Source organism: Psammomys obesus, unplaced genomic scaffold (assembly GCF_907164565.1).
Source record: "Psammomys obesus unplaced genomic scaffold, mPsaObe1.curated_primary_1811, whole genome shotgun sequence".
NCBI classification, from domain to species: domain Eukaryota; kingdom Metazoa; phylum Chordata; class Mammalia; order Rodentia; family Muridae; genus Psammomys; species Psammomys obesus.
The window spans coordinates 14,882,842-14,909,165 of record NW_026596101.1 but is presented as its reverse complement, the minus strand read 5'-3'; the positions used below and the strand labels follow the sequence as shown (position 1 = coordinate 14,909,165).

Genomic DNA, 26,324 nt, shown 5'->3' with positions numbered 1-26,324 from the left:
TGTGAGTTTTTAACTACGGCCGTCTTATATTTATAGGGCTCTCATGGAAAGTGTTGGATGAAAACTAAACTTTGCTCCCCCCCCCCCCCCCCCCTGACACCCACCCTACCCTCCTGGAGATAAAAATTCATTTCTGATGCTTCATGTAGCTTACAAGGGCCTGTGCCTCATCTGGCAGTTGAAGCTAATTCTTGATTTTTTTTTTCCCTCAGAAGACAATTTAAATATAAGGCAAGGAAAAAAAAAATTACCCCTGTACTACAACTGTGTTAACTGTCTGAGTGTACAGAGATGAGTGTGCTGCATGGAGCTGTGTGAGCTCACAATGAGTCACGGGAGGCAATTTATGAAGACCTAGAATGATTCCGTCTAGCTGCCTTCAGGGATCAGAGATTCGAATAAAACTTCTGGCAGGCACTTAAAGAGTGCTTGCATTAAAAAAAACCAAACTTAAACACACATGTGCACCCACGGTTAACACTCTTTATTTGTGCTTTCGGGGATCAGCATGAATTAAAAAAAAAAAAAAAAAAAAAAAAGCAAAAGCAGTGCAGGATATGCTGTTTCTTGATACCAGTGGGGTGTGGTCATGCCAGGTGCACACCAACCTGCCTGAGTGGCAGAAATACAGCTGTGCTTGGCCATCTGAACGTGGCTAGCATGGGCCCTACTGCTCCTTAGTACCAGTGAGGAGGGAGGCATCTTCAGCAGCAGCAACTGCTGGTAAAGGCTCGGGCACTGCTGGTGTAGTTTTCTTTTCCTCCAAAGGGGACTCTATATCGTTGGAATGCTCGCAGTCTGTTAAACAATGCCCCCTGCTCTCCGCTTTCTCGTACTTCCAAAAGTGGGGGAAGGTAGGCAGTGGGGAAGACGGGTGTTGAAATTTCAAAAGCAAACAAACAAATAATTAAAAAAAAAAAAAACAAAAACACCTCATAGGAACAATACTTGGTTCTAATCTAGGAGACAATTGAAGGAATTGGGTGGGAGACCAGATGACACTGTGTAAATACTGAAAATAACATGTTATCATTTCTCTCTCTCCCTTCCCTTTACACTGAAGTGAACTACAAGTAAACACTGCCCAGCATAAAATACACAGAGACTTTGGACACTCACATCCTCTCATAACTACTATGTATACAAGTCAAATAACTGAGACGGTAAAAAAAAAAAAAAAAGCAACACTATTTTCATTAAAACTATCTATTACAGTATTTCCATTAAATTATTTTCAAAGAATTATTTGGAAACTGTTTTTTGACCTCTGATCATAAGCCACATGTATGCCCCCCAGAAACTCACTTGCCTTCCATACTTCAAGCTATGTTTGGGTGGCAACTGACGCGGTTAGGCAATGTCACCCAGTCAGCCACATAATGAGAGCAAAACAAATTAAATTAGAAGGCTCTAGAATGTCAAAACAAAAGCAAACAAAGAAAATGGCTCTATTTTAAGAAAAAAAAATTATGCCCAATTTCCTGGGATCATAAGGAAACTAGCTTGTATCTGTACCAGTAGCCACCTGGGAAAATATAGGCCAGTTTTCAAAATTAATAACCAATAGTTACAATAGATCACATGCACACACACACACACACACACACACGCACACCAGACAGCTTCTATTCTCTGTGTCACTAAAATTTTAAAAAACCAAACAAAACAAAGAAGGCGAAAATCCAAAACTTAAATCAAGTACCATGCAAGGTAGCTGTATCACAAAATGGGAAAAAAATGTATTTTACACAGTATTTCTGTCCTTAAAAAAAAAAAAAAAACAAAAAAAAAACAAAAAAAAAACATGGTATTCATATGGCAAGTATAATTCTCTTTCACTGTGGAATGCTGCTTTTGGTATAACTCTTTTAGACTTAGCTATTTTGCCACAATACTATACAAAGCATTAAGGCAGGTAATGGTTATTATATTAATGCAAAATCATCTCAGTCACTTATCAGCATAACTGTTCTCTCAGCAACAATACAACCACCTATTAAAATTTTAGCAAAAAAAAAAAAAGAGGCCTTTTAAAATGCAATTAGCATTTCATTTTTTATCATTTTGTTTATTACATTCTATCAAAGAGGGGCTATCTTCCTTTCACAAAGAAAAGTTAACTCCAATACTTGCCTGCCAGTCAGGAGTTATTTCAGGTTACCAACCCTAAGAAACCATCTCTTGAAGAGCTGAGTTCTTTTTGTCTTTACATTAAAAACAAATGGTAGAATTCCTATTTGTCTAAGCCCAGAGATTGGAGGCTGCCCTGTGCTTCTCTACCATTTCCCAGGCAGGCAAGGTTATGCCACTAAGTGCCAGCCTAATTGTTTTGGCTCTAATAAATATCAGCTTCATTTGCATAAAAATGTAAAGTTTACATAAATTAAATCGCTTCTCCCATTAGCAATTGTTAAATACAGGAAACAATGGGAGCTTCATATGAAAATAATCACTTACTAAGAACTGATCTTAGTTCAACCTCAAAACCACCACTACTACTATTTATTATTATTATTATTATTATTATTATTATTATTAATTATTATTAAAATCGAGAAGATGTCTTCCCTTTCCTTCCTCGATCTCATTTTCCCGTAGGTGGGCTGGAAAACTATTTGGTGTAAGTGAGAAGAACATGCTGACACTTCATATTAACAAAAACAACAAAATCATTTTTAAGTGCTGAGAATGGGAGGCGGGGGTGACTAGTCCAGAGAGTTCCTTAGGAAAGATCTGACCCACAGATCTTTAACTCTTCAAGGGAAAGGGAAGAAAGTCCAGAGAAGTAAGTTTTCTTAAACTGAAACATTATTACGAACAATGAAAGAGATAGCAACTCCATCAATCCTGCTGAGAAACACGCATCATAAAAGCAAGAAAAATCTGTAGATAGTTTTAGAACAAGGGTTACTGTTACATGGGGAAGAAAAATGATTACCTCCCCCTAAATTTTATTTTTCAAAGTAAGAATTAAATTGATTCCTTTCCTTACTTTAAGGTAACTAGCCCAGAAAATAGGAGAGGGTAAACATAAATAAATAGTTCTCCCTATATTATTGGGGGACACTACAGGTAAATTTAAATATTTAGGTAGGCCCCAATTAGATACCCCAAAGTTGCATATGGATTTCCTAAGGCACTACCGTTTTCTTTTTACCTTTTCAAGAACGACTGACGCAATTTCTCACGCATAACTCCAACCCCTTCACCTGATGTATCACAGTGAAACCAAGGGGCGCAAACGAGATTCTAATGAGGAAAAACATCAGTTGCTTCTTTGACAATGTTTGCCATTCACCGATTTATTTCTAAATGAAGATAAAAACCTAACCTAAAGCTCCCTCCATATGAAGGGTCAAAATACATTTTTTAAAAAAAAGCCTTATAATATCAACACAAATGAGAGACCTGTGAAGACCCACCTCATGAAGTAGTGTGACAATTAAAAGCAACTGAACAAAAAGCTATCTTCAGGGACAAAAAAAAAAAAAAAGTAAAAAGAAAGAAATTAAGCTGCCACAACTGTAACAGGTTAGGTGGGGAAAAAAAATCAAATTTTAATGTATTCTCCCCTGTGTCATCTTGTTTTGTCAAGACATCAAATAGAATTGGGAAGTACAAAATAACAAGCCCTTGAGAAATCACAGAGGCTGACCTTTTTGATGTTGTTGATTTACCTTGTTCTCAGTTATTTGAACAATGATGTTTCAGATTTAAGGGCAAGATAAAGTGTAAGAATTAAGACATGATACTGAGGTATTCTAAAAAGCTGAGGTATTGTAAAAAGCTCGCCGGCATTTATAGCCTGCACTTCATTGATTAGTTGCTTTAACCCGATGTGAACATGAGGCCTAATGCATGAGCTTGATAATTCTTTTTTCACTCTAAATTAATTTCCTCCCCAAACAACTACCGGGTTAGAAAAAGGACTCAGAAAAGGGTATCCCTTCCTATCATGTAAAAGGAGAGGCCCAGGTTAGCCCTTTCCAGGGACTCAAGGCCCCACGATATACAGACAGAGGTTTACAACAGAGGTCCTGAGTTTTCTGTGTTAAATCAAAGGGAGGTGGATTCGGGGGCGGGGGACTGAATGCAGAATACATGACACTTTGAAATGACTCAAAACTATTTTCAAGGAATAACATGCTAGCCCCCTCCGAAACAAAAACAAAAAAACAAAACTTGCACCAAACAGTTTTAGTATACAGGGTCAAGGCTTTCCACAAATATAACTGTACAGGTTAAGCAATAGGTTAGACTTCTTGCCACAAACAACCCTAGAGGTACAGCTAGACATTAACAGCCACACAACTGCCAGCCTTCTATGAGATCGTGTGACAATGACACATGCAGAATGACTGTGTATATAAGCAGCTTCTACCAAGGCATATATTGAAAGAAAAAGATGCAGCAGTTATAAGCATCTGTTTTAAAGACAGTCAAGGTAAATAAGCCAGAGTTTGCAAGCACTAAATATTATAAGGACCAAGACAGTTAACAAGGCTGTTTGATGATTGTAACTCCTTGTTACTGACTGCAGAGCCAAACATGCAACACACAGAGAGACACAATGTATGCGTTTAGTCACTCTAACCTTTTCTGGTCAACTGTTGCTACGGTTTTTCCTTGACTGTAAATCACAAGGAACTACCTCAAGGGGCTTCTCACTGATCACTGTTTCCCCGTTACTCAGAGCGTCGTTTTAGAGTTCCCCTTAGTGACGTTCGTCCACAACGAAACCAAGTAATAAAATGAATTTCTCTAAGCTTCCTGCTTGCCAATACAAACTGTGCTCAAATTGTAGTATGAGCTGAGAATCTGGCCACCACATTCCCTCCTAATCGTCACAGAAACACGGCAATTCAAACGCCACTCCTGCCACGCTAGGCACGACTTTGATTGCTTTTAATTCATCTAGATTTTAATTTCGCTGTCTCCTGCCATTGTGTAGAGGGCTGCCTGAAAAGTTGCAGAACTGGTCAGTGTCATAAAGGAGTTTATCTTTCAAGTGACAGCTCCTGACAACGTGCAAAAGCAAGGCTGCTACGGTGAGGTTTGTTTTTTAAGGTACGTTTAACTGCAAACAGGAAAAAAAAATTTTTTTTAAATTAACTATTCCTATCATAAGCTTTCTGATGATTTACAGTTTACCAACTGAGCAAGGTTACGCAACACTGCATGCCTGTAGATGCACTGCTTTAGCTGTTGAGATTTAATTAAGATCGCAGCCTCTAAAATCCCTGTCAAATGAAAATTCAGGGAAGACAATACTCTATATAGTTTCATGTACAATGTTGCCATTCCATCCCTGAAAAAATATGAGTTAATCCACGTTTCTATGGCTGCAGACAAAAAGTTCACTAATTTTATTTTCTTTTGACACTTAGGTTGTTTTCTATTGTTTGCCATGAGATCATTCCCTTCCATGGAGGGGGGGCCGAGAGTGAGACATGCCGCAGAAAATGCAGTTGACATTATTATCCGACATTATCATAGCTTAGCTATGATGTCATCAATTCTCATACAAGCAACCCAAACTCAAAAGTTTCATCTGATGAAATATGTTTATTAAAAAACACAACACAAAAGCCTACCTTCTTTCAATTCCTTGGACTAAATCACTGACAGGCCGTGTTTCCCCAATTTCCTTAAATGGCCAACTTTCTGTTAAGCAAGCTGCAGATTTGGGGAGGAAAGGTAGTTCTTTAAGCAAATTGGCAAACATAAACTCCACTCCTAGCATTCTGTACGGGAGTCCTTAGGGTTGGAAGACAAGTGTCTTTGATACATTTTTATTTCTTCTACACTAGAACTGACCTGTGCTAATTTATCATGAAGATTAAAAAAAAAAAGGTGGCTGAGTGGTGTTTTACAGTCAAATGCATTTTAATTTGCATCATTTTGATATCTGGTTGCTTATGTCATGCCTTTGAGATGACAGGTGCTTGCAGTCTCGCTCTTGACGGCCACTACACAAATAACTGTCTTGCCTGAAAGGGCTAATGCAGTACTAATGAACAATAAATCAACTTTGATTATCAAGTGTCAGCCCACAGAGTTCTATCACATCCCAGTGATACTGGCAGCCAGTGTCTGGGCAGGCAGTCTGTATTTTGGTTTCATTTTTACACACTTTTCACTGAAATGTGTCAGGCAGCTACACAGAACCACATAAAATAGAGCCCCCCCCCATTTCTGCAAAATTGCTCATCTTGATTTGTTTTACTGAGTGATGAATCTGAAACACCCAGAGATAGCCAGCTATTCTCTTACGCAGCAGTAACAGCAACACACATCAAACCCTGAAGTAGAATCTTAACCTGATTATGCTCGAGGGCTTTGACACTGACAGGCGAGTTTGTAATACTTTACCACATACTGTACACACACAAACACATACAAACACACACACACACACACATACATGAAAATATCTCACAAACAAAAGGGCGGTCTCAGAAATAACGAAGTCACTCGCATCTTTAACTGAAAAAAAGAAAGAAAGAAATCGTCTTTTTACCCTAACTTCCTAATGATAAAATACATGTAAGCTTTTTTTTTCCTTAGGCAGATTAGTCACTGATAGTATGATTCACGTTTCCTGTTATCAGCCTTATTTTTCCCCCAAATGTGTCACTTTCAGAATGTTGGAATCTATGGAAATGAGGTGATTTGCATTTTTAAATGGGCTTGATTAGAACATTTGGTCTGTGTGGACAAGGATATAACAATTATCAGACATTTTAGTTGCAACCGGAAGGCCTTGAAGGAGTTAACCCCAGGGAGGAAGAGACTACATGTGCTGTACTCTGAAACTACCATCCTTTTCCTAAAGGTCCTCGGCTTCCCATCACCATTCTTGGGAGGGGGGAAAAAAAAGTCCCGTTTCCTTACAGTTCTGAGAGTTGAGTACGCTACATTAAGGGCCGGTTCAGACGGGAGTTCACGATGACAAGGCTTCAGGCTCCTGCCCTTACAAACGCCAAACCTCGCTTACTACTTTATGAACGTGGCCAAGTGAAGCCACAGTGGATGGAGATCTCCAACCTGCCGGAGTGCATGGCACAGCCTGCCTGTCTGCTGAGGTGCTGGGCTCTCTCCTTCCTTCCCCTCCCTCCTTACCATGGGTGCGAACTCCTTGAATATCAACAGCTAAGCTGCAAAGACGCCTGGACAGACAGAAACAAACTACCAGAAGCAAAAGAAACAGAAACAGCCACGCTGGTTCCACTGAGATTGAAGGCTTCTCTTCTGTTTCACACGCTCTGTGAGTGACATGAATCACATACCCCAGACGGATGCCCCCCGAGTGGTGTGGAGGGATGGCACCGAGGGATAGCCAAAAAGGCTTTACCAAAGTGGCCTCAAGAAGGCCACACCAGCGGAAAATGAAACGCCAACACCGGGGAAGATGCAGAGGGAAAGAGAAATACACGCAAGACTTCCTCCAACTCCCAACTCCACTTCACCCAGGAACAGTTTTTAAAAAGAGACAAGAGAGCGCAACGGAGAGCTAGGGAGATCCGTGTCCAGGACCCACGGCCTGGCTTCCCACCCTCCTGTTCCTCTCCGCCTCCACTTCCAGAGCGCAACTCCGCTCCAAGTTGATCAACAGCTCCCAGGCTGGGGCTGCCGAGCCTGAGAGTCAAGTTGAAGGCTGCAGGGCGTCCCTGCCTTCCCCGGCGAGGTCCCCGGAACCCCGGGAAGCTGGCGGTGCATAGCCCGGGATGATGGGGTGGGTTGGGGGAGAGGAGGAGGAGGAGGAGGCCGAGGAAGAGGAAGCGGAGCGGGCAAAGACGGAGGAGGACCGGGACCAACCTGACACTCTCCATGTAGCCGCCAGGCGCGCGCAGCCGGCTCGGGGCGCCCGCGCGGGGCCGGGCTGGGTCCGGCGGCCTCGGTGCAGGCGGACTGCACGCGCAAGGGGCGCTCGGGCTCGCGGGCTGCCGCGCCGCGCCGCGCCCACCCGCCCCGCCTTGCTCCACCAATCACAACCCGCCTCTAAACACCCCGCGCCGCCGCTGCGCCCCACACAATGGGCTCCGCCCGCGCCCCGCGCCCCGGCCCCCTCCGCGCGCGGCAGGTGAAACCGACGCTCGGCCCCGCCGCCCGCCTTTTGTCTCCCCAGCAACTCCTCTTTAATTGCTGTTAACCCGGTGACCCCCCTCGGGCTGACGTCTGGGCCGGAGCCGGGCACCGTGCTGGGGCGCGCATCTCCTCTCCTCCCCCCCCCCCAACCCCCTCTCTCTCTCTCTGCGCCCTGGGCCCCACTGCCCAGCCCGGCTTTGGGGGAAAGGGCTTGTTTGCTTCCTCTTTGAAACTGACAAAGAGTTGTCCTAACCTTCGGGGACGCGGAGCAGGAGGGCCCCTCGGCGCCCGTCGCCACCGAGCAAGCTTTTTGCCCAGCTGCTCCCAGCTACAGAACCGGCTCAAGGGCAGGCTTGCGGGGCGTCAGGCTGAGCCTTTCCTCGAAAACCCGCCTTGGTGGAGAACTTTCGCTTCACGTCGGTGGTGGCGGTGGGGCCCAGCCTTCGTCTCCCAGCCACCCTCGCGGATCCGGAGGCCGCCTCGCCAAGTGTGCCTGCCTGCCTGCTCGCGCAGGGAAGGAACCCTACACGGGGCTCCAAATAATTCACAGCCCAACGTGCCTCCTCGCTACTTCCCCTCTAGAACGACAGCTGCCACACGTTTGCTAAGAAATAATTCTTGAAATTCCTTTCTTATTTATGCAGCACCGGCCACAACAAAAGCACCTCTCAACAGGCACTTTGAGATGACCTCGGTTGGAAACACTCCCTGGAAAGGCAGTGTTGGGGTTGTGTGTGGGTTTTTTTTTTCTTTCTTTCTTTCTTTTTTTCTTTCTTTCGGTCTTTTAAAGTCACCAATAATGCTAAACTATGTCGGCTCAAGTATCAGGTTTTAAGCGGCAGATTAGCCTACAAGGTAGCAGCCGCTTCAGAAACCATCTCTCAATTCTGCCATTTCCAAAAAAAACTTTCTGGTTTGCATAGTAAAAATACCACCACCACCAACAAACAATAAAACCAACCCACACAATTCTATTATCTTCTTGAAAATAACGAGGAAACAGAGCAGTGAAATGTATGATTACCTATTTCTCTTCAATACGAACCTTTTTTTTTTTTAAAGCAACAAAGTATAACCCAGTAAATCCCAAGACTTTCACTTGAAAGTACTTTTCAATGTGAGATATATTAAATACAGGCTGCTATGAACCAGAAATAATATTTCTAATCAAGAAAATGCCTGGACTTCAGTGAGGCCAGCAAGGGATAAACAAACATTCCCCCCAGGAATCCAGCTGGGAAACGGGAGAGCCCCCACTTGCATTCCCCACCCCTTAGGGTGTTAAATGGGCGCAGTGCTCGCCACTCTCCACCCTTAAGTGTTCTGTGTCCAGGTCACACAAATGTCACCTCACCCTTTCATGAATATTCAATGAGAACCAGGGTGGCTCTGAGGGTGGGGGGATGGGGGTGCAAGAAGGGCCTTGAATCTGCTAGACCACCCTAACTCCTCAGTAAGTAGAACTCTTGAGTTTTAAAGAAACGGGGTGCTTCTTTCCAGAAGAGCAGGCAGAGGCACCAAAGTAGGAAATGAAAATAGAGGAAGTTTTCTTCTAGCCAACAACCCTAGGAAAGTAGAAACAGCCATTTTGAGACATACACACTGATTTTTTTTTTTTTAAGTATTAGGTTAATTTGAGAGTTAGCGAGTATGAACAAAGCTGGGGTGAGCCCGTCTGAGGGCCCACAGGAGGCATCCATAAAACTTATGCGTGCTTTGACAAGTAGGGCTACCTCCTCACAGGTCAGTCTTTATCAGTTAATAGTCTCCAGGAGCTTCAAAACAAACAGTCAGCAAACAGGCAAACAACAACATTACAGACGCTTGGGGCCCGGCTGTGGAGGCCAGCCTTACACAAAATAATTAAGGAGTGATGCTGGTGGTAACTCAAGTGCTAAATTGCATGGTGGTGGCTGGGAGCACCATGGGACTGCAGAGCAGGAGGCTGTACTAACAGGTATGGGGAGGCCCCTTGGGGAAGCTGTGTGTGAAGGGCTGAAGGTTTGGATAAGAGGGTACTAGACCAGGAGAGGGAATGGCTTCGGGACCAACCCAGAGGGCACCTGGAGCCCAGGCCACCCTCCCCAGATAGGTGACATGGTGACTCAAGGGGCTAGTTGTGAGTTGGGAATCCCACCACCAGTGAGAAACGTGTGTGTTCCTTTGTAGGAACCTGAGACATTCTGGCTAATTTTGGGAGTCCTAGGGTGGCCTCATGAGGTTTTTGGCCCTAAAACTGGCATTCAGGAAGAGTTGCTGCATTCCAGGCCTTGAGGAAAACACAAAAATATTAAACCTGCCAGTAACACAGAAGTCATAGTTACTGCCATTTTTCATTACCTCTAACTCCAGAGGTAACTTTCATTACCTCTAGCTTGTTTTGGAAAGCTAGGACAAATAGGCAAAGATAAAGAAAAAGAGAAAAACAGAGGAAGAAAAACAGAATTATTGTGGGGGTGTGTTAGCTTGAGTTCCTCAGCCCTAGGAGTTGGTGCAGCTGTAGCTTGAAGGGAAATTGCCATCCCATTTTTCACAGGAAGAAACTGAGTTTCAGTTATGCAAACTGGGAGCCAGCCTTAGTGGTCAACACGAAGCAATAGCAGCACTTGGGAGGTAGAGTCAAGAGTTCATGGTTATCCCTCAGCTACATAACAAGCTCCAGGCCAGCCTGGGCTCCATGACAATCCGTCTCAAAACAGAAAAACAAAAACAAACAAACAAAGAAACCAGTACGGCAAAGTGGTTCTGTTTCCCCATGAGTCAAACATGCCTCACGCCATGGCTCTATAAGGCAAAACAGACACTGGATAATCAAAAAAAGGGGGAGGGGGGTCTGCTTACACAGACAGGATACCTGAGGTAAGGGTGGGCGAGGCTCCTGTTTAAGGAAGAGTGAAGGAAGCGATAAATACTGTACTTGAAAATATTTTTGATGCCCACATCCTAACACCCACAACAGACACAGTCTTGTTCAAACACCACATATTAAGAAACCTGCCAGTTGCTGAATGAGTCCATTGTGCAGCTGGCTGTACACTTAAGAACAGATTACTATGATCCTATACCAAACTCTAACCACCAAATAATACACCTGGGACTTGAGTTGGGGAGTCTGTTTGGCTTCGCAGAGCCTTGGCCTTGAAACACAGAGGAAAGTGAAAGGTGTCACTGCCAGTCCTGAGCTGGGAATGGAGGAGACAGAGGGGGCATTCCCCTCCTGACATTATTCGACATGTTGATAGATGGTGCCACGGCAGTGAGGAAGAGATGGTCACAGGGCCCTGGGCCACGTGCTTCTAAGCATCTGCTTGGCCTGAGCTGCTTGCATGCAGCTACAGAGGGGATACGGTGATGGGTCCAAAAACGAACTGCATCTGATAATGCAAGTTCACGGTGTTCCTCCAAACACCTCTCGCGCAGACACTTGCCCCCACCCCCTTCCAATGAATTTAGTAAAGCACCTAGAACAGAATGACAAAATTAAAAAAAAAAAAAAAAAAAACACTCTATCACGTGATTATTTTACAGAAGCCAGGGGACAGAGACTTTAGGTCCTTCTCCACCCAGCCCCAGGTCTGATGGATTGCCAGGGAGGCTCTGCTTCTTCAGAAGGAACTCCCCTGCAGTATCCCTCCAAAGACCACCAGCCGGGACAGCCAATTAGAGTTACTAAATTGCAACAGCCGTGCCCTATTCCTGAGATTTGGGCATTTGTCTCTAAGGAACCCCGTTTCTGTCTTGATTTAAGCAGTGCTTTTACTTAAAAATATAAATTAATACATCATCCATCTGCAGGGAGCTCGAGCAGTTAGCTGCCTATCGATAACTGTTTATGTCACTGTTATGTCTACATTGACAATGAAACTAATTATGTTGTTTTTCAGCTGTGCCTGTTAGTTTGGCCAAGGGAAAAGCCTCTGTTGCAGTGGAGTTTAAATTTCTCTTTACGACAGTCTCTAAATTGCCATTCACATCTTCCCTGAGTACAACATTTTATAATGCCAGCATCACTGGGTAATTTATATATGTAAACAGCATGACATGCCAACATTCAGGGAACTCATAATGGGCATATGAGCTACAGAAAACATTTACCAAAAAACAAACAAACAAACAAAAAGGTTAAAAATTCTTCACTGACACACTCTCTCAAAAGAAAAGAAAAAGATAGATATAAATATGTATTTCATGATAAATGTGAAGGCATTCCTGAAACATCAGGTAAATAAAATCATCCAAACAGAAACAGCAACAACCTCTCTGAGCCCTGCATTTGACTGACTAATAAATTACCCTCCCTTGTTTATGATAAAACTATAATCCCTTGTTTTACCACGATGTGAAATTTATTAGTGTGCTGCTTTCTGCCAAGGGGTTTGTAAGAGAGTACATGGATATGTGTGAAATTCTCAAAATCGTACATGTTGTTTCCGAGCAGAGGAGAATCCCCCGTGTGGGCTTTAGTGTCACACCATTTGTAGCAAAGTCCGGACGACCACCACCAAGTGACAGTGTCATGTCCCCTCCCAAGAGTGACAGCACCGACAGCTCACCTGCATGTTTCCCTGGGCGGGAAGCTTAACAGAAAGAGCCCACTGAAGAGAAATGAAAGGTGGCTCTTGGGAAACAAATTCCTTTTCAATTTTTTTTTTTTTTTTTTAAAGTTTAATTACGTAGAGACTCGCTGATATCAGGTGAAGCCACTGGCTGCCTTTCGTGGGCTAGGCTTTTCGGGAGGCCTGTGGTGTGAGCGTGCCACAGGCAGGGGAAGAGTCAGGCGGAGCATGTCCCATCTTGCCCTGGGAACAAAGCTCACAGATCCTCCTCCTATGCCATGCCACCCTCCTCTGACCCAGGGTTGACACACCCTTGTGTCAAAACCTTCTTTACGCCTGCCCTCTGCTGGTAAGCCTGCCAGGGTTAGGAAATTTCATCTATCTCAACTTATTTGGAAGACAACTTTTAAACTCCTCGGAAGGACTTAGTAACTGAAATACATGCATTAAAAGGCCGAAGCAAAGCTGAGGGTGTGGGCAGGGGGTACCAACAATGAAATGTGGTACTTTTAATGGATGAACCAACATCCGTCTATTCTATTGCCTGCTGGCTCACGGCTCATGGCTCAGCAGTGCAAACTTTATATTTTAGCTTGCCTAGGAGAGCAACCTGCGTGGTTGCTGGGCATCCTGCCTTCTCTTGTTCACTCTCCAGGGAGAATATGTCAGCGCATTTTCAATAAAACACCTTCTTAGCAGTAATGGGCCACTGTTCCTGTTTCAATAGTCCCTAAGGTTTCATGATCTAGTATATTTAGCTGAGTCAAGTTCAAGTTTTCTTCTGGCATTCAGAAGATTCATAAAAGGAGGAAGGCTCCCTTTTGCCTATCTTGTAAGTGAAAAAAAAAAAAAAAGCTTAGCGTTAGAATAATTAGTCAGAGAGATGCCCCCTGACCCCCAACAAAGGGATGCTTTGCCTCAGGCCCTATTCAGCTATAGGGCACTTGCAGGCCAGCCTCAAGGCTGCAGGAGGGTTCTGGCTTTTAGGGGGTAAATTTCCACAGTGGTAACTAGGGTTTAAAAGTGCAACCCCTGTCAGTGTCAATGGGAAGCATGAGGCTTGTACAAATCCCTGCATAGCATTTCAAAAATCTATCTCGGGGATGGGAAGATGAAGCTTAGCAGTCGCAACCTCAAAAGCATTCAGGAAGTCGCACTCCTGACAGCGCTTTAGATGCCAAGTAAATGCTCTTATAAAGGACACCCAATCCGGCCGACAATAAATCTTGCAACAGGAAAGCCCACACAGGGCTGCGGAATCCCCTCCAAAGATAATTGCCTTCCACACCGTGTGGCGAAGAAACCGCTACATGGAAAAGATGTTCTGCAGCCCAGGGGCTCCAGACAGCTCTCTTTTCTTTCCTTAATAGTCAGCGATCACACACACAGACACTTAACACTCTGCCTGTAAGAGTGTCCTGGCAAAGCGTAAGAGTGTATCTGCTTTTCAAGAGAAAAGTTGGGAGGCCTGCTCTGGAAGTGGGGGAAGGAAGCAGACGCTGGAGAGAGAAGATACTCAAATAAACAGGAACAGGGGAAAGCAGTCTGAGGGGTATAGCCTCATAAGCCACCTTGGGCTCCCCCAGCCAGTCTTTGAAGGCTCATGAAGTTTTCTGACAGTTCCAAGTGCTGGGACACATCCAACAGGCAAAGAAAGAGGCGAGCATAGCTATTCTAAACCAAGGGGGCCTCAGGTGGTCTGAATCCTAGCCCTGACATGGTCATAAATGAACACTGGCTGTGGGTAAATCATCTGTTCTTAGGGCCCACATATTTCTCCCAGGCAAAGAGAAAGATGGATGCAACATGGCCCAGGTGACTGTAACCTGTAGGTATTATCTAGTCCTACGAAAAACAACCAAAAGCCAGTTTAAAGATGCAAAGACATGGACAGAGATGCTTCAGTGGCTAAGGGTTCTTGCTGCTCTGGCAGGGGACCTGGGTCTAGTTCCCAGCACCATCCAACTGCTCACAATCATGTATGATTCCAGCTCCAAGGCACCTGGCGCCCTCTTCTGGCTACCTTGGGTACCAGGGACCCATATGTTGTACATTCATGCATGTAAACACACACACACACACACACACACACACACACACACACACACACACACACACGTCACGTTAAAGAAAAAAGAGATGCTGCTGTAATGATGCACACCTAGCACTGAGATGCAGTTCATGTTATCCTCTAACACGCCGTGAATTTAAAGCTAGCCTGGCTTTAAAACAAACAATAGCCAACAGTAGCTTGATGTTTAGAGTTCGGGAACCACTACCAAGTCACTGTATGGCAGAGAGGAAGAACCACAGGAATACTCTGTGGGCAACTTCCCACAGCCTTGACTGGGATCCTAATCTGGAAAACTAACCCTGTTATCTGGGTGTGGAGTGCACACCTGCAATCCCATGAATAGGGAGGCCGGGGCTGGAGGGTTAGGAGTTTCAGGCAAGCCTCGGTAAGCGACAAGACCTGGTCACAAAAACAAAGAGCAACAAAGAATGATGCAGGGGTGCGAGGGTAGAGGGCACAAGGGAGGGACCTTATGAAATGCCGGCAGTTATGCTGCATGGAATAAGTCACCATCACACCATGCTTTATGACGTGGTTGATTCTGCAGGGATGAGGTCTCAGGGGCAGATGCCCTGACTTCCAAACACATGCATGCAGCTTTCCCCCCTGTCTCCCTTAAGCACACTGTGTCAACTGCCTGAAGCCTCCTCACCAAGATCACTTTTGAATTTCCTCCCAAGCCATTCACCTGCTTCTGTGTCATACTGAAAGTAGGTGAAAGGGGAATCTCATGCATCAAGTCCGTGTCTCGGACGACAGTCGGAGCCTCCCATTAAGACTGGACTGCAAGGGAAATTCGGGAGTCCTATCACTGAGGTGGTAGGTCCCTGCTGAGTCATACGGGTCTAGAGAAAATGCACACCGAAAAGGTATGTAGTCCCGCCTGCAGGCTGATTATGTAGTCTTTGTATTATTCCAAATGGCATTTCATTCTTCATGAGGAAAAGGAGCAGATGAAGCAGGAAGCTTTCAAGTCATATAGAACTTCCCGCTTTTCAAACAAATAAAGCATTGTGTCTGAACAATAAGAGGGATGTCTAATTGATCTTAATTAAATCCACTAATGTCCAGTTTTTGAGATGGGTCAGGGCACATCTATGCAATGTCACAACAAAACAGGCTGGACCTCTGGAATTGAAAGGCACTGTAGTTAACTGTTTGCTGACATCCTTCATCAGTCAGCATTCACTGCCATCAGTCAGCATCTACCAGAGGCTACCCTCCTACCTTCTCTTGTACTCTTCTCTACCTTATGGTGGACTAGGGCTCAAAATTCAACCTCCTCAGCTCCAACGGCCCCTCACCAGGGCCAGCCTTCCATTGGTGCCGTAACCTGCCATGACATTCTATGAAACAGGACTCCATCTGTCTCTACTGCCTTTGAAGATGGCAATTTACTGTTACGACAAGGGAGATGTGGGTTTGGGCTCCATAGTATCTATTGGTTACCAGTGAGTCAGAAAAGTGCATTTTGTATTTCTTCATCCACATTAGAGGCAATTAATCTGCCTCACAGTGGATAGACTTAGATATTGCTACCTTCTGCTGCACTGGTGTTAAGTTAATCCTGTTTCCTGATTTGAGAGTGCTGGTGTGAAAGCCTGCAATGTTTGAAAAGACCGCAGGACCTAGATCTGGGTCTACAAGCCCCCTCTCTGATGCTGGCAACTGCAAGGGCGTCCTCTGCAATCACTCGGCTAGTGGACGGCAGAGCTGAGATGGATTCTGTAGCCGCTCTCACCTCTAGAACTCTGGCTTTCTCACTGGACAGCCTTTATGCTAGCTGTACAGCTCAGGCAACTCTGAGGCAAGCAGCAGCAGCAGCAACAACAAAACCCAAACATAGCCTCAACAGGGAAGTGGTGGGAATGCCACAAAGAGCTCACGGGAGGCCATGGAGGTTATGTCCTGGGACCTTGGCAAAGAATCTAGCAAATTAAAGGGAAAGGAAAGGTGGAGCAGTACCTGGCAACATGATGGGAGCTAAACTCAGAGGTTATTATGGAAGTGTGTGATACACATAGCGTTCCTGTAACTCACCAACAGAGAACTTTATTGAGTACGTGTGGCCACACCTACATGAAAGATAGAGTGAGGTGCTAAGAGTTCAAATTATTTATCCACTGTCTTACTGGTGGCAAGTAGAGAGTTGGGACTCCAAAAGATATATAAAACCCTGCTAGAGATGAGGCTGGGGCTGGATGTAAGCCTGGGAGAACAAAGAGGCCAGTCCAATTTGATTCTCTTGGAAGAAAAATGTGATCGTCAACTGAGATACAAATGAACCCTACAGTGATAATGTCCTGGGATCCTTCCTGCTCTTTACACAATGTTCAAGGGCTAGCAGGAGGAAGGACTGAGAAGACTGAGGGGTGAGACAACTAGCTTATGCATCTCTTTGAATAGGGAGTGTTTCACACTCCTCCCTCTACTGTGGGAGACACTCTGCCCCTCACCTCCTTCCAGTACATTACTAGACACCAACCAGTGGCCATCAGCCATAGTCTGGCGAGTGCCCAAGCTCTTCTACTGACACACAACGTCTGAGACACAACAAAGAACCAGCCGAGTGTGCAGCATGGCGACCCTGGAAGGATATGGCTTCTCTTCTTGCACACGCTGTTTCCTGGCTATCCGTTTGTTAAATATCTGATCTCCCTGTGCCTCAGCTTCCACAAACTGCACCTACTAGAGGCTTAGAGAAGACAGGGGTAGGTCACCATGCTGGGTTCTGTAGTTTCCCATTGTTGTCACTGTCATCACACAGGACTTTCTCTTCCACTTTCTCCTTTGGCTATAATGAACTTTCACAAGTCAAAATATGCTTTTAGTCCTCTGGGCTTCTTATCTTCCTAGGGAGGAAGGTTCATTCCAATTCCCAAGCTGCCCGTGTGCAGCAGCTCTTTTGTGCAGTAAGAGAACACAATTGGTTGTTTCGTTTCTGAAATCTAAGGTTACTAGGAAAAGAAACATTACCCTGAAGGCAAGATGGCCACCTCATACAAATACCCAGGTGGCCAGGAGAGCAACATCCACCAGCTGGAGCATGTCCTGGATATGCCCGAGGAAAGGGGTGGTCTGGGGAAGAGCAAGCTCCCCGGGACCCACTGAGCCAAACTCTTAAGAGGGTTGTCTGCCCCAAATAGCAAGAACTGTCAACTATAATTGGCTAAAAAGAGACCTAATTTTGAAAAATCTTGTGTGATGTGTGTATTACATGGGTGTGTTTCAGTGTGGTTATAAGTGTGAATACATGTGTATGAATGATATCACGACGTGTGTAGGCGTCAGAGGACAAAGTCAGCTCTCGGTCCTTTTGCCTTCCACTTTGCTGAAGACAGGTCTCAGGGATGCTTTCTCTGAAGATGGGTGACTCACAAGCTTCAGGGAAGGGCTCTCACTGTCTTGGTAGCAGTGGGATGGTAGATGCCAACCACCTTGTCCATCTTTTTACGTGGGGTTCTGGTTCCAATCTCACGTCCTCATCCTTTGTTCCTCAAATGTGGAAGACCCACTGAGCCATCTCCCCAACCCTAATTTCTCAGAACCTGTAGCCTAGTTTTTCCAACATTTTTTTTTCCTGTTAATCCCATAATGTAAAGAGTGTGTCTCCAGCAAAGAAAACCTTCCATGGAATCCCAGCCAGCTTGGCTCTGAAGAGGGCTCAGCTCATGCCCTCATAGTATCAAGGTTTAATGGCCTAACAAGCTAATGGTTAAGATTCTTTTTCAAGTTTCTAACCTGACAGACTTCACAATGTGAAAAATAGAAACTGCCCAGTGACCCCAGGCCACTTGGAACGGCCCCTCTCAGTCATGTTTATTTGCCTAGTTAACATCACGTAGACATGCAAGGATCCTAGCAGAGGGGCTCTTACCTAGACCTCTGGGATAAGGCACATTTCGAAATGAGACAAAGGTCAGGCTGAATATTAAAAGGATGGTGTTTGGCTCAGCAAGTTCCATGGACAGGGTAGGATGGCATTCAGACTATGGGAACAGTACACACAAACTTTGCACAGCAGACGACAGGAGCCCAACGGTGGTAAATATGGTGACCTGGCATGGCTGGCCAATTAAAATTCATATTCGAGCAGCATCCATGGAACTGAAAAGTTTTCCTTCTTCCTCTCACTTTCACTGTATTTGCTAAATCCAAGTTCTATTTTCTGACTCACTCACCTTGCCTTTCATCGATATGATATCCATGTGGCCATGGCCTCACAGCCTTGTCCTCAGCGGCCTTAGATGTGCACCTACTGCTGCCCAAGCCAGCAGCCTGACCTTTATTCCATCTTGCTGTGATGAACCTCTAGATTCTTTTTGGTGGCTAGTTTGAAATCCAAGGATGGTGTGGAAATTACTGGCATGAGCTGAATTTAAAAATATACTCAAGGGTTAGATATTTTGGTTTTCAAGAAGTTTAAGTAGCACCAAAAATCAGGCCCAGAGAGGCTATTATTCACTTAAATACATCACAGGATTGGGGGGGACCTCTTATCCAAGCACAAGCAACTTACAAAACCATTACAGACTGAGTGACAATTCTTTTAGAATCTATGGAAGAAAATCAGGCCCGACAAACCACCCCAGTCAGGAGAGCACTGACCATTCAGACAGCTCTCAAACTTTACATTGTGGTTCCAATCTCTGGCCCATGGGGCCTAGTTCTAACATGCCTGCTCAGGAGGTTTGTGGCTGCACAGAGGGTTCTTATGCATCAGGGTGGGCAAAGGCAGTTAAAGACCTGGCTATGATCTGAATGTTATAGAACAGGAAAAAGAAACCAAGACTAAAAAAAAAAAAAAAAAATGACCTTCTGTTAAGCAAAAATATCTTCCCCAATATAAAGACTAATAGACACAGTAAAAGAGGCCTCTGACAGAACTACCTTCCCATTCATGGCACAGAAAAAGTGGCAGAATCTTCCTGACTCCCTAGCATCCCAGCAAACACCAAAGAGTGCCCTGCATAAAGGCCTCGCCACCTATCAGATGAACAGATGAATATGCATACCAAGAATAAACAAGTGAATTGATGCTTTCTCTCTTTCCTCCTCTGTTTTGAAACAGGGTCTCACTGTGTTAGCCCTGGCTGGCCTGAAACTCTCCACAGAGGTCAGGATTAAAGATGTGTACCACCACACCCAGACTCTTTGTGTGTGTGTGTGTGTGTGTGTGTGTGTGTGCGCACGTGTGTTTGTGCATATGTGTGTGTTGTGAGTGTACATATATATGTCTGTGAGTGTGTGTATGTATTTGTGTGTGTATGTGTGTGTTTATTATTTTTCTCATGCAAATGTTTTCTCTGAATGACAGGCTCAAAAAGGTAAGTTCGTGACCTTCCCTTCCTTTGCCTATGACACCTGTATCACAGTGATGTGGAAAACGAAACCAAGTACTTGCCAAATACAGCATCATCTCTGCACATAAGAGGAACACTTCGTGTAAGAGAAACGAGCTGGCATTACCAAGTTGAGCAAAGTTTTGTTGATGACAATTTATAAATGAGTGATGTGAAATACAGAAAAGTACAAGTGTACACAGGGCTCATGACCAGCTTCTTTTGAAGTTTAAAAACAAAACAACTAGCAGAAACAGTCCACAGTTTATTGAAGAATGGAGTGTACAACCCTAGATACACTTGAATGACTGAGACGAACAAGCTGTATCTAAAGAAGGTAGACAGCTACTGGGGTCTTTAAAACACCTCCAACTCCTGTTGTTCTTATTGGCTTAACAGAAACAATTCATCTGGGCATAGTAGCACACTCAGAACTTGTGGGATAAGGGAGGTAAATGGGGAGTTCAAGACCTGCCTGAGCTATATAATATCAGCCTTTACAAACCATAAGAATTATTAAGTAACACACACACATACCTACACACACACGCACACAGATCAACATAGGCTGAAAGACACTGCTCAAGCATTTCCAGTAACAGAACATTGTGAAATACGATTTGTACTATCTAAGGAGACTCTTCTCAATAATAATCATAATCACACTATTTTAAACATAAATTTTTAAGAATTTTAAAAGATTTATTTATTATGTATACAGTGTTCTGCCCTGCAAGAGATTCCATTATAGATGTTTGGGAGCCACCATGTGGTTGCTGGGGATTGAACTCAGGACCTCTGGGAGAACAGCCAGTGCTCTTAACCTCTGAGCCATATCTCCAGCCCAATACACACTATTTAAAGGAAAAGAAAGCAAACAGGGAAGATCTATAGGAAGGCTAAGCAGTCCCAGTTTAGTCCCACTAAACTTGACTCTTTCCTTGCAGAGCCAAAGACTCGGGAGTGCCATGATTTCTGCCTCTCATTAGGTACGTGGTAAGCTAGGTTCCCCGCAAATTCCTTCATAGCTGGAGTGGCCAGAATGAGGGCAGGGGTCCAGAAGCCCTCTGTCTAGTTCAGAAGAGGGCCAGAGGGTTGGTCCCTCATTATTCTATTAGCCAGCCTAAGGTCCGAAGGGGCCCCACCTCCTGCTAGGCCCGGATTGGCTCCTGCTGGTTCAACAATCATTCCCTGACTAATTGCCCCATGAATTGAACTGCTACCTTGGAGTTCCTCACTCTGAGCTTGGATCACGGTCCAGGCTAGTGTTCACTCCCATTAAAGATCTTTTTCATTCTGATCTACAATTTCAGCCTGCTGAGACCTTTAAAAAAATTCTTCATTTCACAAAATTAACTCTTTACTGTCCTTCAATAAGACAATTTCTATATTTTCTATCTTTTCCCAATTTCTTGGATCACTCAAACACAGTTCCAAATTTGCCTGTCCCAGTATTGCACAGACCTAAACTAGAGTGCTACTGTTATTAACTGACCATTACCAAGAGAGTTGCCAAGCCAGGGATTTTTTCCCACACATGTCCTGTCCCAAACTAGATAGGTCACGTGACCTCACTGTGTATGCATCCCAGTGTCTTGCTCTACTGCACTTCATAAACTTTGAGACAGGGACTCGCTACATAGAACATGGTGGCCTAGAAGTCACAGCAATCCACCTAACTCTGCCCTCCTGAGTTGTAGGACTGAAGACACACTCTGCCATGCCTGACCTGCTTGTTTGTTTTAAATGTGTGTGCACATACACAAGTGTATGTAAGCCAGATGACACCCCCAGACATCGTCCTTAAGAATCCCATTTTCTTTTGAGAGTGTTTGACATTGGTGTGGAGCCCACAGAGGATGGCTGATCAGTGAGCCTCGGATTCCCCACGACTGGGACCATGAGCCTGTGTCACCACACCTGGAATGTCCTAGGGACAGAAGGCCAGTCCTCATCCTTGCAAGGCAAGCACTTCTGTGACTGAACCATCCCACTCTGTACCTAAACTGTCTCTCTTAAAATACATATGTATGAAAACAGATCTCACAACTGAAACAGAGTTGCAAGGCTGTAGTTACATGGAACAAACGTCATGAAGCACGCCCTGTGAGAGATGAAAGCATACAGAAGAGACACACAGTGACGTCACTTGAGAGCACGGGGTCTGCTCTGGTCTTTCTTGTGTTCCGCTAGCGTAGACCAGAGCTCCCCAATCTCTCCCCTCAGCCTTCTGTTTCTCCTTCCCGCAAAAACAAATGTGGCTACAGAAATTTCCAAATTAAAACCTGGCAATGGTTTCTATATTCTTGTTTCCTAAACCTATAAATCAAAACTGTCTAAACAGGTCATAAATGTTCCTCAGCCATATAATGGGGGAAGTTCTGATTTATGGGGCCGGTAGAATAATTTTAAATAATTACATAAGGGTTTTTCAAAAAATGCAATTAACACCTTTAGAAGTTTTTTTTTTTTTAAATGAAAATGAATCTCTAGAGATGACTGTTCCCGTACATAAAGATAGCCAGTGAAAAAGTAAAAATACAGCTTCAAGATGCAATTCTTTCTAAATGATCAGAAACAGGGCGAAGGAGGGGCTATTTACAATGCAAGTTCTTTAGCATGTCCACCCCCACAAACGTTCAGCCCTGTCACATCAGTGCACGAGAGCAAGGCACCCATCGCATGTCACTCCTGAAGAGCAGGAAGAGATCACCAGCTAAACCCCCTGCTTGTCTCCAACCCCAGCTGATGCCCGGCTCCCTCTGTACTGGTTTGACACATCCTACCACACTGTCCTTTGGAACACTCTAGATCCTCCTACCTGCTCTTGCAAATCTGCCCAATGTTCTTTCCTTCCTCTTGATCTTCGCTTGTGATTCATCTCTTCCTTCCAAGTCCAAGGTCTACAAATGAAATCACTTCAAATAGCTTCCATTAACCCTAACTCCCCTGGGTACCAAACCAGTCTTATCAGCTCTGGGTTTCCCCTTTTCAGAATTACCAAGCAGTGTTAATTATGACTATTCAATGGACCAAGTTCCCAAGCTCACAGAATATCGATTTTTCTGTCTGTCGCTCCCTATTTTTCATCCTACTAAAAACTCTTGCTTGAGTTTTTAATCTCTGCAGTGAGTTAAAGCCCAGAAGGAGTACAACAGATGACCTCAGATGAAACCTTTAAGAAATTATTTATTATTTCTATGTGTTCTGCATTTTCTTTTCAATTTTGACTGTTATTAGAACAGTGCCTTGCAAGCATGAAGACCTGAGTTCGGATCCCTGGAACATACGTAAAATCCAGAATGGAGGCTCTATAACCTCAGTACTGAGGGAAGGGAGGGGAAGGTGAAGACAGGCAGATTGCTGGAGCTTACTGGCCAGCCTGCCTACCTGAATCCATGAATGGGAAGCTCTAGCTTTGGTGAGAGACCAAATAAGGTAAGGGCTGAGGATGTAGCTTAGTGATTGAACACTTGCCTAGCTATCAGTATCCCTGATGCCGAATAAAAATAAATAAATAAAAATAGGGTGAAAAGGAATGGAGGAAGACATCCAACATCACCTTCTGGCCTACACACACATACACACACACACACACACACACACAGAGAGAGAGAGAGAGAGAGAGAAAGCAGGAGAGAGGCACACTTATACAGCAATCAGCAATAAGCAAGCAGAATAGGACTGTCCTCTGGGGTCCTGAAGATCCCCACGGGAATACAGACAATATTCCTTCATCCCACGGTTCACCTATAGTTCAGAGTATCTCACCAGTTCTTTCAAAACCTCATGCTAACTCTCAGTGGCTACCCAGAGAAATTCCAATTACGATCCTGACCACAAGAATGAAGATAAAGTCACAGAACCACAGAAACGCTGAGCGCAGGCAGCTTGAGAAATCATCTTAATCTCACCCCCTCATTTTCCACATGAGGAAACTGGTGCCTAGGAAGGAGAGGTGACAGGGGAAAGGTCATGTTGCTAAATAGTAGTTGGCAGAACTGAGATCAGAACCTCAAACTCCTGACACCTAAATTTGGCACTCTTTTCGTGGGTTCAAACCACCTAGCAATAGCCACAAAGCCAAGATGATCCAAGTTCAACAGGTAAGCATTATGTCGTGGCTGAGGGATATATAAGGAGATCTAAAAAAAAAAAAAAAAAAATCTGTGCTTATTGGAATGAGTTGTGTTTTCCATTGTAATTACAATTTATGATTGAAATACTACCTATGAGTATTATATACCAGCTGCACAAGACATTGAGATTTAAGTCATGGGCCACGGTTATAGAATTTCATTTGTCCCAAAAGCCGTGTAACCCTATTTGCCCATTGATCAATACCTTAGTTGTCTAATATGACAGACACAAGTCACATGCCACTACTGATATTTCAAGTAATCACATCTTAAAAAAAGCCAGTTCCTTCATCATCTTAGCTCTATTTAAAGTGCTTAGCACCCAGATTGGTAATAATGACCATCACTGAACAACGGGGACATAGAACTTCTCTACTGAGCCAGTGAGATGAAGCCTGCTACCAGGTTGGGCAACCTGAGTATGATCCCCAGATTCTACATGACAGAGGGAGAAAACAAACTCCCTCGAGTTATCCTTCGGCCTCCACACACACATGCACAGCAAAGCATGTTTATCCATATAGAAAAATCTCATTAGCTAATACTAACAGTATAGAAAACAGTAGTCTGTGAAAACGGGTGTAATGTGGAAACCACATAAAAATAAATTATAAGTCTGTGACACCGCATTGCCTCACCCTTTAGGATAACATGGATAACAAAATATCTGCATGAGAGCTAACAGAAACAGAGATTTAAAAGAAAAGTTGAAGGAGCTTAATGGTCACTACCTCTAATCTGGAGCTGTGCAGTTTCAAGGGAGCCAACTCCATCCCGGGAGGCCCAGGAGTGGTTCAGGTCCACCCGCTGCATCATTCCCCTCTCCCCTCCATGGAGACTGGTACAGAGAAGTGACCAAAGCCATTCAATAAATGCAGAGGCTTTTATTGAGGTGACTGGGCAGGAGACCCAGTCTTCACCAGATGGGCTGCCAAGCTATAAAAAAGTCTAACTGAGGTTCTGAGTGAGAATGAGCCAACACAAAAAGAAAGCGAAACAGAACAAGAGAGCAAGAGCAAGTCCAGACGACAATCCATGAGGCCAGATTCCAGCCGTATCTGAGGGCAGGCTAACTCTTAAATTTTCAGGTTCTAGGAGCTACAGCCCCACCCCAACCAACTCCTATCACTTCTAGATATGAGGTGAGTTCTCACATTTGCATGTGAAAGATTGAGACCCATTCTGGTGCCTCCTTTCACCAGGAGATCAGGAAGCAGTTAAAGCAACAAATTCCCCCACCCCCAAGAAAGCACAGCAGGGACATACTGCTACACAGAGGCATGTTTGCCTCTCCTTCTTCTAAAGTCCTCTGGAAGTCTCTCAAACCCTGTCACACTCAACCTGCCCCAGACACAGGGCAGGAATTGGATCACCAATTTTTTTTATTTCTTCTCAGGGTATACTTACAATACCATATTAAGATTCAAGGAAGTATCCTCTATTCATGAAGACCTCGGAATACCTTCAAGACAACTTGGGCTCTGCAGGGTATTTAAGACAACACACACACATACACACACACATACACACACACACACACACACCAGGACTCATGATGAAAATGAAATTGAGGTGTCCTGTGGTCCAATGGGTCACCCGCAAAGTGTTCCTAGGTCTCTTACTGTCAATCATATGTATACACCACACACACACACACACACATACACACACACACACACACCACTCTACACTGGTTCCTTTTGAGTTTGTTTCTCCCTTTGCGCGAATCTGACATTTCAGTTTCTTTTTTGTTCTAGATCTACTATGCCAAATCATGACAATTATACTTTCATAGAGTCTGGCAATAAATGATTTAACAATCTGTTAGCAACTACTTTATTGTAATCCATACATTCTAGGGGATGCAGTTTCTCTTCATGGTGGCCCCTTCCAAAAGCCATCTAACTGTATAAGTTAAGTTACCAAAGTTCCTGACTGAGAATAAACGCATTAAAATGCAAGATAGGTTATTCGTGGATTAACCTTGTCTTAAATAATGATAACAACGTCTTCTACAGGCTTTGATTTCCTCTCCATAAAGTGATGTTTAAAAATGAATCATTGCTTAAATGTATTGATTTGAGCAAAAAAAAAAAAAAAAAAAAAAAAAAAAAAAAAAAAAAAA

The 26,324-nt window shown here is 44.2% G+C and overlaps 1 protein-coding gene across 12 annotated transcripts in view; it reads right to left on the bottom strand.

Moving 5' to 3' along the window:
• Window positions 1-26,324, bottom strand: part of Foxp1 (forkhead box P1) — a 382,214-nt gene that overhangs the window by 94,372 nt on the left and 261,518 nt on the right. Inside the window, exon 1 of one of the 12 annotated variants that reach the window (XM_055628596.1) lies at window positions 7,819-7,972. The exons of the other annotated variants lie outside the window; for them this stretch is intronic. The gene's annotated coding sequence lies outside the window, so the exon portion shown is untranslated. Of the gene's footprint in view, window positions 1-7,818; window positions 7,973-26,324 lie in introns of those variants that run through there. 12 annotated transcript variants of the gene reach the window in all.